The sequence below is a fragment of the Bos grunniens genome, chromosome 17 (genome assembly GCF_055505025.1).
Source record: "Bos grunniens cultivar Pamir isolate PY7600 chromosome 17, Bosgru_T2T1.0, whole genome shotgun sequence".
Taxonomy (NCBI): domain Eukaryota; kingdom Metazoa; phylum Chordata; class Mammalia; order Artiodactyla; family Bovidae; genus Bos; species Bos grunniens.
This window is the reverse complement of record NC_141181.1, coordinates 71,427,384-71,445,266: the sequence shown is the minus strand read 5'-3', so window position 1 is coordinate 71,445,266 and position 17,883 is coordinate 71,427,384. Positions and strand designations below refer to the sequence as shown.

Sequence of the window (17,883 nt, the reverse complement as noted above, 5' to 3'; positions counted from 1 at the left end):
ACAGCTGCTCCCAAGAGTCATTATAATCACAGCCAATTGTGTTAATTCGTCCTCGGATCCACTCACAGTTCCACGGAACATTCTGCTAACCTCTGACAACTCCTACATAAAGCAATACTGAGAAGAAAAGAACGTGGTTGATAAATACAAAGGCATACAACAATAAGGAGCAAAGAAAAAAGACAGTCCTCGCAGTTCTGCTTTGTTCATCTCTCATGAGTAGGATGGCAGATAAAACACAGAATGCCCAGTGAATAATTTTAGTCTAAGTATGTCCCAAATACTGCCTAATCTTCAAATCTAACCTTATTTTAAAATATATATTTTTTGCTGGTCACTCATTAGTTCATGCACCAAAGGCTTTGTTTCTTGACTCCTAACTTTTTGACCCCTCTGGGGTGAGGAGCACCCCTAACCTCGAGAGCCCATCACACAGTCCCCTTGGGACTAGACCCTTCTTTGCCCATCACAGCTGACCGGAAGGGCCAGCCCATGGCCAGCGCTCGCGCCCCCTGGCGGACAGACTCTGCGCGGCAGCCCCGGGAGCCCGGGTGCGACCCCGCGGTCTCTGGCGCCCTCTAGTGTGGAAAGATCTCCTCCTGGTGTTCCCAGTCATTGGGCTGTATTTTATTAGAGAAGATGCTCGCGTGACGATGATGATGGTCCTTTACCGGGAGGCACGTTTGGGGCGTGTCGGCTCAGGGGCCGAGCTATTAGCCTGCATCGCGCCCACAGGCATCGCGTCCCCCTGAGCCGGGTCAGCTGTGGGCTGTCCTGACACGGGTTTCCCCCAGTCTCTGGCCCGCTGTCCCTCCCAGGTCAGTGTCCAGCGTTGCCCTTCTGGTTGTGGACTTGTGCAGCGGTCTCAGCAGATGGAGGGGCGACCCTAAAGGATGTATTGAGGCATCTCAGCACTGTCCTCCGCCCAGGTTTGCTGGTCAGCAGTGAAGTGACCGGGAAAAGGGGCTGTTTTGGGGTCCTTTCAGAGGCCTGGGTTAGACCAAAGTTTTCTAGAAGATTCACCATTGCAGGGAGTCAAAGACAAAACTAGGGTGGTCAGCAATCTGTGGGGGATTCGGCGGTGAGGGGATTCTGAATGCTACATGTAATGGTTTTACTATCGTTAGGGAACATTTTTTTCCCCCCCTACAAACAGCAGGCCAAAATACTGAGATGTCAGGTTTGCATCAAAGAGCGGGTTCATCCACAAGGCAACCAGAGAACGCTCTGGAATCTGCCTCCCTGCGGGCACAGGCTGGGTACTCACGGATGAAGACCAAGCAGCAGGTGGCGTGGGGAGTGGGGAGCCTGGGGAAAGCGATGGACAAGGTGTGAGGACCTCCAGCGCGAGCTGGAGGCGGAGCTTCCAGGGACACGCGGCCACGCCCAGTGGGAGGGTCAGCGGTCCATCCAGTCCTAACAGCTCAGCTCCAACTAGACGCTGCTGAGTCTGGCTTTCTAGAGAACACTCCGGGCGGGTATTTTATTGTTTTGGCTTCGTGACTGGAGGACGTTCAAGTCTTAAAACACCCTTGATTAGTGCGGGGAGGCGGAATGGATTTGACTGATCACGACCCGCAGTTTCACCATCTCAGGGGCCGCCCTCACCCCCTCCTACCCTACCAAAGGTGGGGGCATCGGTGCTGAGATCTGGGGTGACACATAAAATCAGGTGAAGTCTTAGGACAGGGGGCCGATTCCAGGTCCTAGAGTGCAGGAAAAACCTACCTGGCCCCGGGCTAGACAGCGTGGAGGGCGTGGCCCGGGCTGGTGCACAGAAGTGGCCCCCAACTGGTCAGAAGGTGTGGGAGCCCAGGGCTGGTCTACTGCAGAAGGGGTCGCCTGGTGGACAGAGTGGGGCCTGAGTGCCTGCTGAACTGGTCCGTCAGGGCTGCTGAGCAGACACGGGCCCATCATCACTGGCTCCTGTGCTCGATAGAAGGGAGGGAAACCAGGAAAGCAAAGGCGCTTTATGGCCGCTTTTGTGTTTCGCGTTCCTCTAGCACCGTCTGCCGGCAGAACGCGGCATTACATCCGCTGGCCAAACCTCGGGGTCCGGCTTGGATGTCCCCATCCTTGTCTCGGAGATCTCACCTCTCAGCAGTTCCCCTGGGGACAATGTCGAGAAGATGCGACCTTGACCCGGAACTCGGTGGAGAGGGTGCCCTGGGTTCTTTCCGCAGTTGCTTGGAGTGGAGGTGCCTCATGTTGGGCTGGGAACGGGAGGAAGGAAACAGGTCATGATTGAGATGCTCTAGACAGACTGTCCCTGCTCTTGCCAAATTTCAGAAGATTGTCTTTAATAAATATTCCATTTTTTGTATGCCCTTAGGTCTATTTCCAGACACTTTAAATATATTGAAAGACTTTAAATATTTATATAAAAATATTATTTATAGACTGTATAAAAGGAACAGTTAGAACTGGACATGGAACAACAGACTGGTTCCAAATAGGAAAAGGAGTACGTCAAGGCTGTATATTGTCACCCTGCTTATTTAACTTATATGCAGAATACATCATGAGAAACGCTGGGCTGGAAGAAACACAAGCTGGAATCAAGATTGCCGGGAGAAATATCAATAACCTCAGATATGCAGATGACACCACCCTTATGGCAGAAAGTGAAGAGGAACTAAAAAGCCTCTTGATGAAGGTGAAAGAGGAGAGCGAAAAAGTTGGCTTAAAGCTCAACATTTAGAAAACGAAGATCATGGCATCTGGTCCCATCACTTCATGGAAATAGATGGGGAAACAGTTGAGACAGTGTCAGACTTTATTTTTTGGGGCTCCAAAATCACTGCAGATGGTGACTGCAGCCATGAAATTAAAAGACGCTTACTTCTTGGAAGGAAAGTTATGACCAACCTAGACAGCATATTAAAAAGCAGAGACACTACTTTGCCAGCAAAGGTCCGTCTAGTCAAGCTATGGTTTTTCCAGTGGTCACGTATGGATGTGAGAGTTGGACTGTGAAGAAGGCTGAGCACCGAAGAAGTGATGCTTTTGAACTGTGGTGTTGGAGAAGACTCTTGAGAGTCCCTTGGACTGCAAGGAGATCCAACCAGTCCATCGTAAAGGAGATCAGTCCTGGGTGTTCATTGGAAGGACTGATGTTGAAGCTGAAACTCCAGTACTTTGGCTACCTAATGCGAAGAGCTGACTCATTGGAAAAGACCCTGATGCTGGGAAAGATTGAAGGTGGGAGGAGAAGGGGACAACAGAGGATGAGATGGCTGGATTGCATCACTGACTCGATGGACGTGAGTCTGAGTGAACTCTGGGAGTTGGTGATGGACAGGGAGGCCTGGCGTGCTGCGGTTCATGGGGTCGCAAAGAGTCGGACATGACTGAGTGACTGAACTGAACTGATACATAAATTTAAAATTAATATATAAAGCAAATACATGCAGACAATTATAAGCATATATTTATATTATAAATGCATAATTATAAGCAAGTATATGTTATATTTATAATAGTTTATAATGTATTTATAAGCAAGTATATATTATTATAAGCATAATTGTAAGTAGAAGTAACTTTGGGCTTTCCTGGTGGCTCAGACAGTAAAGAATCTGCCTGCAGTACAGGAGACCGGGTTCGATCCCTGGTTTGGGGAAATTCCCTGGAGAAGGGAATGGCAACCAACTCCAACATGTTTGCCTGGAGAATTCCATGGACAGAGGAGCCCGGAAGGTTGCAGTCCATGGGGTTGCAAAGAGCTGGATACAACAGAGTGACTAACACACATATATAAATAAATTTACCTATATATTGTATATATATTTATAAACATATTCAGATATTATAAATAATTAGAAACATATGATACATGTATTTAAATACTGTTATAAACATAAATTTAAAAAATAATTTTCAGCCCTTTGGCTTGGGGGTGTGTTTGTGGACGTCTTTGTGCTACTGTTCCTGAAGTGGAGCTCTCCCCTCCCAAACCGGCTTTTGAAATGACTGGGAAAGCAATGGAATACATAAGCATCAGGAAGATAGCAACAGAGCTGTCATTCTTCACAGAGGGTGTGCTTGAGTGTGTAGCAAGTCCCGCAGAATGTAGACAGATTAATATAGTCTATTAAAAATAGTGTAGCAAATTTACCAGGTGCGATTTCAAGTATAAAAACTTACTGGGTCTCTCAGTTCAGTTCAGTCGCTTGGTTGTGTCCGACTCTTTTTGACCCCATGGACCGCAGCACGCCAGGCCTCCCTGTCCATCACCAACTCCTGGAGTTCACTCAAACTCATGTCCATCGAGTCGGTGATGCCATCCAACCATCTCATCCTCTGGCGTCCCCTTCTCCTCCTGCCTTCAATCTTTCCCAGCATCAGGGTCTTTCCCAGTGAGTCAGTTCTTTGCATCAGGTGGCCAGAGTAGTGGAGTTTCAGCTTCAGCATCGGTCCTTCCAATGAATATTCCGGACTGATTTCCTTTAGGACTGACTGGTTGGATCTCCTTGCAGTACAAGGGACTCTCAAGAGTCTTCTCCAACAGCACAGTCTATGAATAGAATAGCAAATGAATAGAGAATAACATTTACGAGGATATATTTTACCATTGCATAAAATATATCAGCTTGTAGAGAACAGACTTGTTCCCAGGGGAGAGGGTGGGTAGGGATGGAGTGGGAGTTTGGGATCAGCAGAAGCGAGCTGTTATATAGAAGATGGATAAAAAGGATACACAACAATGTCCTACTGTGTGGCACCGGGAACTATATTCAGTAGCTTGTGAGAAACCATAATCGACAAGACTGAGAAAAAGTATATATATATGTATGTACTTGAGTCGCTTTGCTGTACAGAAGAAATTAACACAACATTGTAAATCGATATTTCAATAGAATCCACCCCCCCAAATATATAAGTTTCCTGGAGATGGAGACGGCAACCCACTCGATTTCTTGCACCCAATATTCTTGCCTGGAGGATCCCATGGATAGAGGATCGCAAAGACTCGGACATAACCCAGCGACTAACACTTTCCCTTTCAAATGTGTAGGTTTACTAGCGTGAATCTACAGAGATGCCCAAGACATTCGTTTATGAGGAAAACTCCACACGCAGCTTCACTGAGAATTATTAAACCTATTAAAGGGAGAGAGCGCCAGGATATTCATGGATTGAAAGATTCGATGTGGTCAAGTTGCCAGTTTCCCTCAAACTGATTGGTAAATTCCCCAGGAGCTGGCTCAAGGCGCAAAATTCCCTTTACCTTTTTTTAAGAGACGAAGCCAAGGAGCCGATTCTGGTTGAGAGACGCTCAGGTCCTCCTGCGGGAGAGCAGCCCTCTTCCCCCCGGTCGCCTGGGCAGTTTCGAGGCCACGACCAGAAGGACTTGGCTCCCTGTGTCGCGCACTCAGAAGTCTCCCTCTCCGTCCCAAGGACTCAGAAGCTGGGCGTCCTGCCCGCAGCAGAGGAGGCAGCCTGGAGGGGCCCCGCGGGCACAGCCGTCCCGGTTTCAGCCGAGTTGCCCGCCCCGCCCCTCTACCTGGGCGCTGCCGCCCGGCTCCGAGGCCGGCCGTGCCCTCCGTGGCCGCAAGGCGTCGCTGTCCCCCCGCTGGAAGTGCTGACCCGGAGGAAGGGCCCCAGACGGAGGGACTCGGAGCCTCCGAGTGACACCCTGGGACTCCGAGCGCTGGAGCCTGGCGTCACCCCAGGCAGGGGCAGTGGGGGCCCGGGGCGGGGTCAGGGGCCTCCCCCGGTTCTCATTTGACACCGCGGGGGTGCGCTGGGCACAGTGTCCAGGGGCCACATTCCGAGCAGGGGCGCGATGCAGGCCCGGGCTCGGCCTGTCCCGGGGCGTGAGTCCAGCTGCTTTGCAGAGGTGGCGGCAGGTCGCAGTGACCCTCACAGAGACGCCCCACTCTGCGGCTCCAGGTGGGCCTGTGCCCCCCAGAAGTGCTGACCTGTGCACCGGGAAGGCACAGGGCCCCCCAGCCATGTCTGCGATGGAAGAGTCGGAACCGCGCCATGTCCGTCCTCGCTGACCGGCAGGCACCCGCCGTGTGTCCACACGCTGAGCCATCTGGCTCCCCTTGCTTGACATACACCCAGGACCTGAGTGTGCAGGAAGTTAGAAGGGGCAGGTGTGGTGACACGATGCCATCCAGCATCACCTGAGAACCTGGACAAACCTCAGGGGCTCAGCCTGCTCTGTGAGGCCCCGAGGGCCGGCCCCTCCCCGGACCCCTGCCTTGAATCCGGCCACACTGCCCGCCTTCCTGCTCCTGCGGCTTGTCAGACACGCCTGAGCCCAGGGCCTGTGCACTCGCTGTCCCTTCTGCCAGGACTGCTCCTCCCCAGGCTCTTGCTGGGGCTCCCCTTCTTCATTCGGGGGTGGCCTCTCTTGTTCAGTGGCTCAGCTGTGCCCAGTCTTTGCAACCCCATGGACTGCAGCACGCCAGGCTTCCCTGTCCTTCACTAGCTCCTGGAGTTTGCTCAAACTCATGTCCATTGAGTCAATGATGCTATCCTTTGCTGCCCACTTCTTCTCCTGCTCTCAATCTTTCCCAGCATCAGGGTCTTTTCCAATGAGTTAGCTCTCTGCATCAGGAGGCCAAAGTATTGGAGCTTCAGCATCAGTCCTTCCAGTGAATATGCGGGGTTGATTTCCCTTAGAATTGACTGGTTGGATCTCCTTCCTGTCCAGAGAACTCTCAAGAGTGTTCTCCAGCACCACAGTCGGAGAGCATCAGTTCTTCAGTGCTCAGGTTTCTTTATAGCCCAGCTCTCACATCGGTACATGACTATTGGAAAACCCATAGCTTTGATTAGATGGACCTTCATTGGCAAAGTGATGGGCCTTCATTGGCCCTGCTTTTTAATACACCATCTAGGTTTGTCGTAGCTTTCCTTCCAAAGAGCAAACATCTTTTAATTTCCTGGCTGCAGTAACCATCCATAGTGATTTTGGAGCCCAAGAAAATAAAATCTGCCACTGTTTCCACTTTTTCCCCTTCTATTTGCTATGAAGTGAGGGGACTGGATGCCATGATCTTAGTTTAAACCAGCAGTTGTCACCCCAACCGCTTCCCTTCCTAAAGAGCTCATCACACCTCCCGTTAGAATGTAATGTGTTGCTTGTCCGCCTGCTTCACCTCCTGGGACTTTGCTGCAGGTCTTGGTCTCTGAGGCCCCTGCCATATCCCCAGGGCCTAGAGCAGTGCTGGGCTTCGAGTCCGATCAGGGACTATGTGTGTGGACTGGATGGTGCTTGCTTCTTCTAGGGAACGAGAGACCTGGGCCTGGGGAACAAGGGGACCTGGTGTGACCGGATCTCCTCCCTCGGGAGAGGAGCCAAGTTAGTGGACACAGGTCAGTGTGTCTTGCTCCTGTGTGGCAGGTGTCCCGTCTGTGTCCGTCATCTTGGCATTTCGGTGTTTCTGTGAACCCAGCCCCTCCCCTCCTGATACCCCATCCCATCAGCACAGAGGAGACTGGGCTTGGGGACTCTCTGGTCCTGAGATTCCTCTCCGCATGTGACTCCCCCCTCCTGGGGGGAGCAGGCACCGTGTGTGAGGAGGGTGGAAGCTTTTCAAGACCCCCAGCTTTTCTGTCCCAGGGGGCTCTGGCAGGGCCTTGGGAGCTGGAATGAGCTGGAATCTGGGCCAGTGGGGGTTTCCCTGGTGGTAAAGAACCCCCCTGCCCATGCACGAGGCATAAGAGACGCGGGTTCGATCACTGGGTCGGGAAGATCCCCTACAGGAGGGCATGGCAACCCACTCCAGTATTCTTTCCTGAAGAATCCCTTGGACAGAGGAGCCTGGTGGGCTACAGTCTCTGGGGTGGCAAGGAGTCGGACACGACTGAAGCGACTTACCATGCATGCACGCTGGGTCAGGGGTCAGGGCCGCGCTGCTTACCTGCTGTGTGACCTTAGCCAGGTCACACCCCCCAGGCTGTGAAAGGAGAGAACAGTCTTCCCAGACTCGGGCATCCAGGTCTTTACAGACGTGCCTGTGAGCTTTGTGACTCTGGCTCTGTGGCCGCTAGAGGGCGCTGTCCGCCGGGCCCTATGTGCGTGCACGCATGTGAGCATGTTCGCATACGTGTGTGCATCTGTCGGGGGCGCACGGTGCGGGGACACGGGCACGCGGTCAGGAACGCAGCCGGGACACCTCCACGTGGCCCGCGAGTACCGTCAGGTGGGGGCTGTGGCTCCGCTGTGTGGGTGACCCGCCCTCCTCCCCGCGAACGTGGTGCATAGTGACCGCCTGGCTGGGCTCCTGAGCTCAGCCATCCTGCCCCCGGGTCAGCTCCCGACAGGCCCAGCTCTAGGCCCCAGGTGTGGACCGAGGCCCCCAGGCCCCGGCCTGTGAGATGGGACCTCCGTCTGGGGGGCTCATTCTGCTCCCGGAGGCCTGGCAGGCCCCTCCTCTTTGGCATTGCATACCCTCGCATTGGGGTGGGTAAGCACAGTACCCCATGCCTGTGGCCCCCGTGGGAGTGGCCTGCTCAGGGAGGCCGGAGCCTCAGCTACAGGGCTGTCACACCGGGCTGCAGAGGAAGAAGACGGGAGCGAGGCCTACAGGAACCTAGCCAGGCCCTGGCCCACTGAGCCGACAGGAGCCTGGCCAGAGGCCTGCACAGGATGGGGTGGGGGGGGTGGGGGGGTGGGGGGGGTGGGGTGCTGGGCCCCGTGGCCTTGACTGCAGACCCCGAGGGCTCCTCAGCTTAGAACGGCCAAGCCTGAGTCTTGGGGGTGCAGGTCAGGGGGCTTGACCCTGTCCGAGTTGAGGGGGCCCTCAGGGCCATCATGGGTGGGGGACAGCCCTGGGCCTTGAGTCCAGCAGCTGGGCTCACAGTGTGACCCTGGCGAGTCCCTTGCGCCCTGTGGGCCTCCGTTTCTCCTGTGAAAGCTGGGTGGTGGCCCCCGATCTCTAAGCCCCCTTTCCTGGTCCCTCAGTAACCCCCACCTCCCCCACTGACTTCTGAGTCAGCCAGAGAGAGTAGCCAGGACCCCCGATGGACCTGCCAAGCCCAGACTCTGAGATCAGGGCCCGGTGGGTTGGGGAACCAGGTCCCGCTCCTGGAGGTCCTGGGGCTGGGGGCCTCCCCTCCAATCCCCCCCTACCAAGGCCAGACTGGGGTCCCCGGCCTCAGAAGCTGAGGAACCAGAGGGGCCCGAACCCCTTCCTTTGGCCCTGACTCTGGGGACCACTGACCAGGCCTCCTGTGTCCTGGCACAGCTCTACCCGTGCGGACCTCGCAGAGCCCGACCAACAGCCCACTGACCTCGAGGTGCTTTCACAGCCCCGACCCCCAGCACTCATGGCCTCCCAGCGACCCCCACCCCCCACACTGCCAGAGCAGCCAGGGGCCAAGATCACAGCCTGGAGCTGTCTCTTCTCACTGGGGCTCCCTGCTGCCAGGAGACAGAGCAACCGGAGGTGGAGGGGAGTGGTCCGGGGACACCTTGAGGAGGGGGCTTCTGGCCTGGTTCAGGCCCAGTGGGTGCTCCCAAGAACTGGGAAGAGGCCTCGGGGCCCCTCTCTGCGCCCCGCCTCAGAGCAGAGCAGGAGTGAGGTGGGACAGGTTGGGGGCAGCGTCCTGGGGCCGCTCCCCGTCCAGGCCGTGCGGTCCCTTCCCTAGGACTCAGGGGTCCTCCTGGGCTCTGCGGGGTAGGCGGTTGTGCTCTGTCTTCCCAGAAGTAGGTCTGTAACTTGCTCTCAAGGCCTTAGACAGCACGACCTTCCTGCGGGGAGAGTCCACCCCAGTCGGTGGTGGGATTCCTGCCTGGGGATGGAGCCGGGAGTCTGCTGTGTGGGACGCTGGGGCTGGAGGGACCCAGCTGGTGTTGTGAGAGCAGCAGGTTCACAAGTATGACAGCCGGCTCACCACACCCATGTGGGTGTGTGGTCAGTGACAAAGGATGGTGTCTTCCGTCCGTCTGTCCCCTCGCTCGGTGTCTTAGCGTCTGTCTATCCATCATCTGTCTGTATATCTCTCTGTCTACTGTTTGTCACCGACCTATCCCCCATCTACCCAGCCTTCTGGGTACATCTCGCAGCCTTCTGATGTCTGCGTGAAATGTGAGGTCCAGGCTGGAAGGACACCCCAGGTGCACCCGGCGTGATCTCCAGGCTGTGCTGGGAACTTCCATTCTTTATACTTTTCCCCTGTTTTATTTGTGGAGAACCTGTGTACTTCTTTTTATAATCAGGGAAATATTACGCTGCCTCCACTTTTGAAAACAAAACCAGTAGGAACAGTGGACAGTGACCGGCCCTGGAGAGGCCCCTGCCTTGTCCCCAGTGCCGGGGGCCCCACTCTGGGCGGGCAGGTCTGCTCGGCAGTGACTGGCCGGCACGCAGGTGTGGGGCAGGGGGCCTCCCGTCCACGGGGAATGCAGCGCTGGGCAGTGTGGGTGGGGTCAGACGCAGTGTTGAGAGAAGGAAGACACACACAGCCTAAACTTAAAAAATGTGTTTTTCTTTCATGTTGCAGCACAGTGGATTAGCACTGTGTTAGCTTCAGGTATGGGGGGTCGTTGGAAGGGCTGATGCTGAAGCTGAAACTCCAATACTCTGGCCACCTGGTGTGAAGAACTGACTCATTTGAAAAGACCCTGATGCTGGAAAAGATTGAAGGTGGGAGGAGAAGGGGACGACAGAGGATGAGACGGTTGGATGGCATCACCGAGTCAACGGACATGTGTTTGAGTGAACTCCAGGAGTTGGTGATGGGCAGGGAAGCCTGCGTGCTGCAGTCCGTGGGGTCGCAGGGTCGGACACGACTGAGCGGCTGCACTCGAGTTTCAGGTGTACAGCAAAGCGATTCAGTTATGCATGTACAAGTGTCTGCTCTTTTTTCAAATTCTTTCCATTTAGATTATTACAGAATACTGAGCAAAGTTTCCTGAAACACAGCCTAACTTTATTATAAAGTCCAAAATCAGATGAGGTTGAAACATGGTGGGTTTAAGGGCAGAAACAGAAGCCATAAAACTCAGGAAAAGTAAAGGACCGGTGGACTCGGGCTTCCTGAGGGCCTGGCTGCATCTGAGCCTGTGAAGTGCATCAATGGGAAATTCACGTCACCTAAAACTCACCATTTACAAACAATTCTTTTTGGCCACTCCATACAGCATGTGGGATCTTAGTTCCCCAACCAGGGATCAAACCCACGGCTCCTGCAATGGGAGCAAAATCTCACCCACTGGACCACCAGGGGAGTCCCTAGAATTTACCGTCTTGAAACGAGCGTTCACGGTGTGGCACAGCCATCGCCACCGCCATGCTTACTTTTTAAACTTCACAGAGACCTTTAATTTATTTATGATGTGGTTTTTACAGTTTACAATGAAAACAGGGTTAAAATAGAAGGCAACCCGTCAAAGTGTTAGAGGCGGCTCTTCCGGGTGAAATGCCCGGGCTGCGTTGTTTTCCTCCTGTTTGTTTTTTTTCACGTTGTTTACGGAGAACAGTTGTTATTTTAAAACCAAAGACCAGGACCCATAAAGGCTATTTTAAGAGAAACTCAGAAAACAAACAAGGTGATCCTCCCTGACGTGGGGCTCACAGCAGAGTCCTTGCAGCTCAGCCCCACCCTGTAGCCCCCAGCCGGGTCTGGAGCTCGGGGGGTCTCGGAGGGCCCTGCACCGCTCTGCCAGGACGGCCCTCAGACAGGACACCGGTCTGTCATGGGCTTGGCAGGTCCCTTCCTGGATTATCTCCTCCACATCACGCCCGTGTTTGTTGAACTCAGCTTCCCTCTGTCTGGGCCTCTCGTTGGGCTGATTTTTGTTAGCACAGCTCATGAACCAGAGCGCTGCAGGTCCCCTGGGAGCGTGGGTGCGGTGTTTTGCCACCAGTCACTGCCTCTTCCTGTCTCAACTTGAAGCTAAGTCGATTCAGTCGTGTGCGACCCCGTGGACTGTAGCCCGCCAGCCTCCTCTGTCCGTGAGGCTTTCCAGGCAAGAATACTGGAGCGGGTTGCCATTTCCTTCTCCAGGGGAATCCTCCTGAACCAGGGATCTAACCCACATCTCTTATCTCTCCTAAAACCAGCCGGCAGGTTCTTCACCACAAGTGCCGCCTGGGAAGTCCCTTTCAACTTTTAAGTTACTGGTAAAGTCCGCTTGTAACAGCCTTGAGAGACAGATTTAAAAAGTAAGTTGAAATTCCTCACAATCCTACTGCTGAATCCGACAGGGTCTCCGGTGGTCCTTCGGCCGGGCCCTTGCCCCTGCCCGTGGACAGGGAGGGCGCCGTGCTGGACTGAGTGCTGAGTGCTTGGCTCTCTCCTCCCCACCGAGTCCTCCTGGGGGAGCTTTGAATCTCGGTTTTTCCTTAATGAGGGTCTTGGATTAGATCAGTGAGGGGAGGGACGTTCCTGGCGGTCTGGGTTAAGACTTCGCCTTCCAGTGCAGGGACTGTGGGTTCAGTCCTGGTTGAGGAGATACGATCACACAAACCTTGCAGCCGAAGAAACCAGAGCATAAACCAGAAGCAATATTGTAGCAAATTCAATGAAGACTTTAAAAATGGTCCACATCAAAACAAAAACCTTTTAAAAAAGATCAGCGTGGTTGGCCCTCCACAGGCCACCGCCGCTTTTCTGCTCAAAGCTCTGGACCTGTCCCCCCACAAAACACATCTTCACAGACACACTTCGGGGTTCCTCGAACCCCTGGGTCAGTGTCCTGGACACTTCCCGGTCTCCAGGGCTCCTTGCTGCCAAGACGCGGGATTGGGCCTCTTCTTTGGGACCCCAGATCCATCCCTGCGCCCTTGGTGGGTGCTGTGCTGAGTGCCTTCCCGAACGATCCCCCTGAATCCTCCCACAGCCCTGAGCGGTCATCGTGTCCACCTCCCAGAGGAGGACAGTCATCTGCCCAAGGTCACATACTTGGAAAAGGGTGGAGCCAGGACTGGAACCCAGGTCTGTCCGGGCCCCAAGTGCAGGCTCTTCCCACCGCAGATGTCATCCAAGCCCGGGGTCGGAGTGCAGGGGCCCCTTAAAGGGCCTGAGTGTGCCTGAACAGTCTCTCGGGCTTCTAAAGCATCTCCACGCAGTCTGTCCTTCCCGCCGGCCTGTGAGGTGGGCAGGGCAGCGGCTGGGGTCCTCTTGGCCTGAGGGGGCAAGGCTTCGAGGCACTGAGGAAATGGCCAAGGTCACACCAAGTCAGGACCAGAGCTGGGTTTGGAACCTGGGTGTTGAGTTCAGCCGCTTTCCACAGAGCAGCCCGGGGCTGAGGGTCTGTGTTCTTCATGACTAGGGCCTACCCACATACTCAACTGTCCATTCACGCATCTGACTACTAACCTGCTCATGAACCCCCGGTCCAATAACTCATCTACCCACCCAGCCACTGACCCATCCACCCTCACAGCCTTCATCCATCCATCTAACCACACACCCACCCATCCACCCGCATATCCAGCAGTCGTTCACCTGCTATCCCATCCATTCACCTACCCACCCAGCTATCCATTCATCCACTCACCCACCCAGCTACCCACACAACCGTGCACCCCCAAACCTACCCACTCATCTGCCCTCCCGTCTCATCTCCCTTCCTTCCTTCCCACCCTCGTTCAAACTCTTTGCCGAGAGCCTTGAAGCGGTCAGGCACGGGGCTGGGGGTGAGATGCCCGGGGAGGGGCTGCGCCTCCTCCTTTGTGGAGGGGGTCGAGGAGTGGGAGCTGAGGCAGGAGACTGGCAGGCTGGAGAGATGGCTGTTGACTTTCTGCCTGTTTGAACTCACAGTCACAGTGCCAGACCCACTGAATTGGGCTAAATACCATATTTTTCTGGGGAGAGAGTGTAGAGCGAGCGACTGAGGCAAGCTCATGTCATCTACAGGGCCGCCAGCTGCAGGACTTTGTGTGTGTCATGCTCGTTGCTCAGTTGTGTCCGACTCTTTATGACTTCATGGACTGTAACCTGCCAGGCTCCTCTGTCCGTGGAATTCTCCAGGCAAGAATACTGGAGTGGGTAGCCATTCTCATCTCCGGGGGATCTTCCTGACCCAAGAATCAAACCTGAGTCTCCCGCATTGCAGGCAGCTTCTTTCTTGTCTGAGCCACCAGGGAAGCCCCTTAAGTGGAGGATCTAAATAGAGTGTTTAGGAGTATAAGAGAAAGGAAGGACGTCTATACAAGATCCTTCAGTTCCTGTAACTACGACTAGAGTTAACAAGCCCTGTGTGAGTGAGTTGCCAGTAATTATTGCTAACCTGTTTCTTTCACTCACTGAGCCAGGTATCCTGTGAGACGGCATACTTACCTCCTCTTCTGCATTCCTCGGGATGGAGCTGTGCGGTGGCCTCTAGGACTACCACATCGACCAGGTCAGACCCAGGGACAGAGAATTGCTGAGATGCACTGAGAAGTTTGTCAGCCTAGGTCTTCACCCACACAGACTGTGCTGTCGTCTACCACGTAATTCTTCCTGTCCAAAGAACTGGTTAAACGCTCCTGAAGCGTATTCTGGTCTGCTTCGAAAAGTGCCTCTTTGCTTTATAAGTTCCGCCAATCCTGGACTTTGTCCCAGGCCAGTCTACTTTATTTGTGGGAAAGGTTTTTTTTGGTCTTTTTTTTTAAACTCTGCAGAAATTGCTCACACTTTTGGTGTGCAGTGGCTCACTCTTACGGTTCTAGCTGTATTCAAAGGGGCTGCTTTTCTCCAATCCTCTTTGCTCCCTGCCTGCTGGTAGGGATTCAGCACACCTGCAATAGCCCTGTCTGTTCTTAGGGGCTCAGTAGCCTTTCTGCCTGGGTGTGGAGCTGGGGTTGTAAGAGAGCTTCATGGATTTGGACATGACCTACGACTCAGAGGTAAGACTCCATCTTAGCGTTGTAATGACCTCTTTCCAACAACCACCCCCACCACCCTGGACCACTGATCAGGAGAGATGATTCTCTCTCTTATCATCAACGTGGTCAGTCCCAAACTTGCACCCGGCCTGTCATAGATGTAGCAGGGAAGCAATAAATATTTGTTGAATGTTAAGTGAATTGAAATAACACAAGTGAAAAAGAAAACACTTAAAAACATGTGTTTTTATAATTACACAGTAAACATATAATCATTGTAGAAAAAAATCGAAAGAGTGGCGAGGGCCAAGTGAAAACCACCATCCCTGGTATGTCCACCCGCCCGGGTAGCCCCAGGTAAGAGGTGCGGACATGGATGGCCCTGTAGACACAGAGACACACACTCATATGCTGGGTCTTGTCTTGTGACCTCTTGGGGATGATGTTATTTTCACGATGCCATTCAAACCTTCTACCACACCATTTTTAGAGGGTCGTTCATCGTAAATCAGTTCACTGCTTTGTTTTCTGATTTTGAAACTGTCACATTCTTCGAGAAATGAGAAGGAACAGGCATGCATAAGGAAGAAAGTAAACACGTGGCCTTGCTTCCAGGGGGCACTCAGCGTGTTGGTGTGCACGCTGGCAGTCTTTTCTCTGTGACAGTCATGGCCTTTTCCCAAAGGTGGGCTCAGATAAGACTGCCTCCCATCCCCTGTCCCTGTCCCCGTCCCCTACGGTGGAACCCACCCACGGCACGTCTCCGAGGCCCTTTGGGGCTGTGGACATTAGGCTGTGTGGACATGCTGCTGGTGGGGACCCAGGGCTGGGCAGCAGGTTGTCCCTGGGTCCCGGGCCAGTGAGGAGCTCCCGAGGAGCAGGGCTGCCGGGCCAAAGGGCAGTGCGTCCCGAGGCCATGGACAAGGGGATACATTTCCTGCTGAAGGGCTGGACTGCGTCTCCCTGGGGCCCCTTGGAGTCATGGGCAGTGGGGAGGCCTCTGCTCACCCTGTTGCCCACCCATGGCTCAGTCTGCAGCCAGGAGCGCCTGGGGCTGGGACGCCGGGGCCGGAGCCCCTCCCTGCTGTGCTGACGGGCTCGGTGACCCTGCCGCCCCCTCCCTGGGGCCCTGCTGACCGCGGGGGCCACCCCGGCCAGTTCTGAGATTCCCCTGGGGTCCAGCCCTCCAGGATCCCAGGACCCAGGATGGCAAGGATGTTGAGGAGGCAGCTAGGGGGCAGCATCAGGCCCAGACCGGGGCTGGGCAGGGGCTGGGCGCAGGCGGGTGGGGGGGTCTGCACACCCCCACCTGCGAGCTGCACAAACATCTGACAACGTCAGCCCTGAAACTGGCCTGTCCCGCCGCGCGGGCCACACCTGGCCCTGTTTGTCCCCCGTCCCACGCCCCGCCGACCGCGGCTCGGTTTCTCTTCCCCTTACAGCTCCCGGCTGGCACCCGCAGTTCTGGTTTCAGCCAGGGCAGGGTTAACTTTAGCCTGGGGATTCCCAGGGGTGGCCAGCTGCAGGCAGAGCCTCACCCCACCCGCTCCCTTCCCTGCTCCCACCTCCGGCCCCACTGCCCCTTCAGGCCCAGGGCCTGGCTGCCCAGCTCCCTGGCCCAGGAATCTAATGGTCTTCCTGCTGCTTCTGGCCTGCAAGTCCCACCACCCGCTTCTCCCCAAGCAGAGGGGAAGGCTGAGGCCAAGAGAGGGGAAGCGTTTTGCCCAGGGTCACACAGCACGGCAGAGGCAGGCCCTGGACAAGGAGCCCAGGAGGGGACGGAGTGACTGGGGTGGGCGAGGGTCACTGGGGTCCAAGCACGTCACGGGCATCATCTCCTTTAACCCCCGGCTCCCCTTCAGGGAGACTCACTACCCGCGCCCCTGCCCCTTGTGTAGAGGGAACTGAACTTGGAGGAAGGCACGTGGCCCCAGGTCACGTCTGAGAAGGGCTGTGGGTGGGAGACCCCCCCCCCACCCTGGGGTCTGGGCTCCTCTAGGCCCTTGGCCACCAGCTCCGGGCTCCTCCCGGCTGTGGGGTAGGGGGTGGCCAGGGGGTCCACGCTTGGGCCTCCCATCTGCCCCCCAGGGCTGGGATGATAGAGGCGGGGGTCACCCACGGGGTGTCCAGGGCCTGGCAGGGCTGGGATGATAGAGGCGGGGGTCACCCGCGGGGTGTCCAGGGCCTGGCAGAGGGCAGCCCCATGGAGCCCCTGTGTGGCCTCGGTTTCCCACCCTGCAGAGGGGAGGCCCCAGGCCGGGAGGGGGGACCCCAGGGGCTGGCTCTGACCTGCTCGCCGGGATGTTCGTCATCTGGGCCTCGGTTTCCCTCCCTGTGGGATGGAGCGATGAGCCCGCTGGGAGCCTCCCGGAAGGCAGGAGTGGCTCCGCCTGGGAGCGTGTGTCCCATGTTTCAGAGGTGGTTCGGGACACGGGGCCACTCAGTGGCCTCAGGGCGCAGCTGCCTTCTGGACCCACAGGTCTGGTCAGGGCTCGGCCTTTGGGTCCTTTGAGCCCCGTCCCTGCCCCTCTGCTGGGTTCCCAGGCCTGGGACACCCGGGGCCTCTGTGCTCACCGAGCATAGCACAGCGCCGTCCACCCTGGAGAACTCCTGCCCCCCTGCCCCCCAGGCCTCCCCGGGCCCCCTCCCAGCATCCTCTGCTCGCCCCTCTCTGCCCTGGCATCCTGTCTGTCTGAATCTCCTTCCTCCCCAGGGCAGGGCCCAGTCACATGGCACCGCACTCAGGGATTTCTGGGTGGTGAGCAGGATGGCAGGCCAGGCGGGAGACAGGAGCCCAGGGTCTCCGAGGGGGAAGGTACTGCAGTGGGGGCCTGTGTGTGCCAGCCGAGGGGTGCTCAGCCCCCACCTGGGTGCCTTTGCTCATGCCAACCCCCCAGGAGGCCCTCCTTCCCTCTGCCCCTCAGCCCTGGGAGTCCAGCTCCTGGGCCTTGTTTTGGGGTGCCTGAGGCTGCTGCTGCTCCCAGACCCCCTCATCTGATCCCCCAGGACCCCAGAACCCCCTGGCTCTTGTCTTTCCCACTAATGTTTCCTGACGGAGGGAAGAAGCATTTCTTGACGGTGCTGTGGGCTCCGGGCTGGGCATGGA

The 17,883-nt window shown here is 55.8% G+C and overlaps 2 long non-coding RNA genes across 4 annotated transcripts; one reads left to right on the top strand and one right to left on the bottom strand.

Annotated features, from left to right (window-relative positions):
- Positions 1-601: 601 nt before the first annotated feature.
- On the bottom strand, positions 602-5,645 carry LOC147355838 (uncharacterized). Of its 3 annotated transcripts, none has more exons than XR_015144824.1 (5): positions 5,231-5,645; positions 4,147-4,516; positions 2,095-2,213; positions 1,729-1,842; positions 602-1,308 (listed from the first exon to the last, which is right to left on the bottom strand). It is a non-coding gene; the product is annotated as an uncharacterized LOC147355838 (long non-coding RNA). The 3 variants fall into 3 exon arrangements; XR_015144826.1 differs by having other exon boundaries at positions 602-886; positions 1,729-1,926; positions 5,231-5,449; XR_015144825.1 differs by lacking the exon at positions 602-1,308 and having other exon boundaries at positions 1,456-1,926; positions 5,231-5,449.
- A 6,377-nt stretch (positions 5,646-12,022) lies between these two features.
- Positions 12,023-15,004, top strand: LOC147355837 (uncharacterized). Its single transcript, XR_015144823.1, has 2 exons — positions 12,023-12,128; positions 14,223-15,004. It is a non-coding gene; the product is annotated as an uncharacterized LOC147355837 (long non-coding RNA).
- The last annotated feature ends 2,879 nt before the right edge of the window (positions 15,005-17,883 follow it).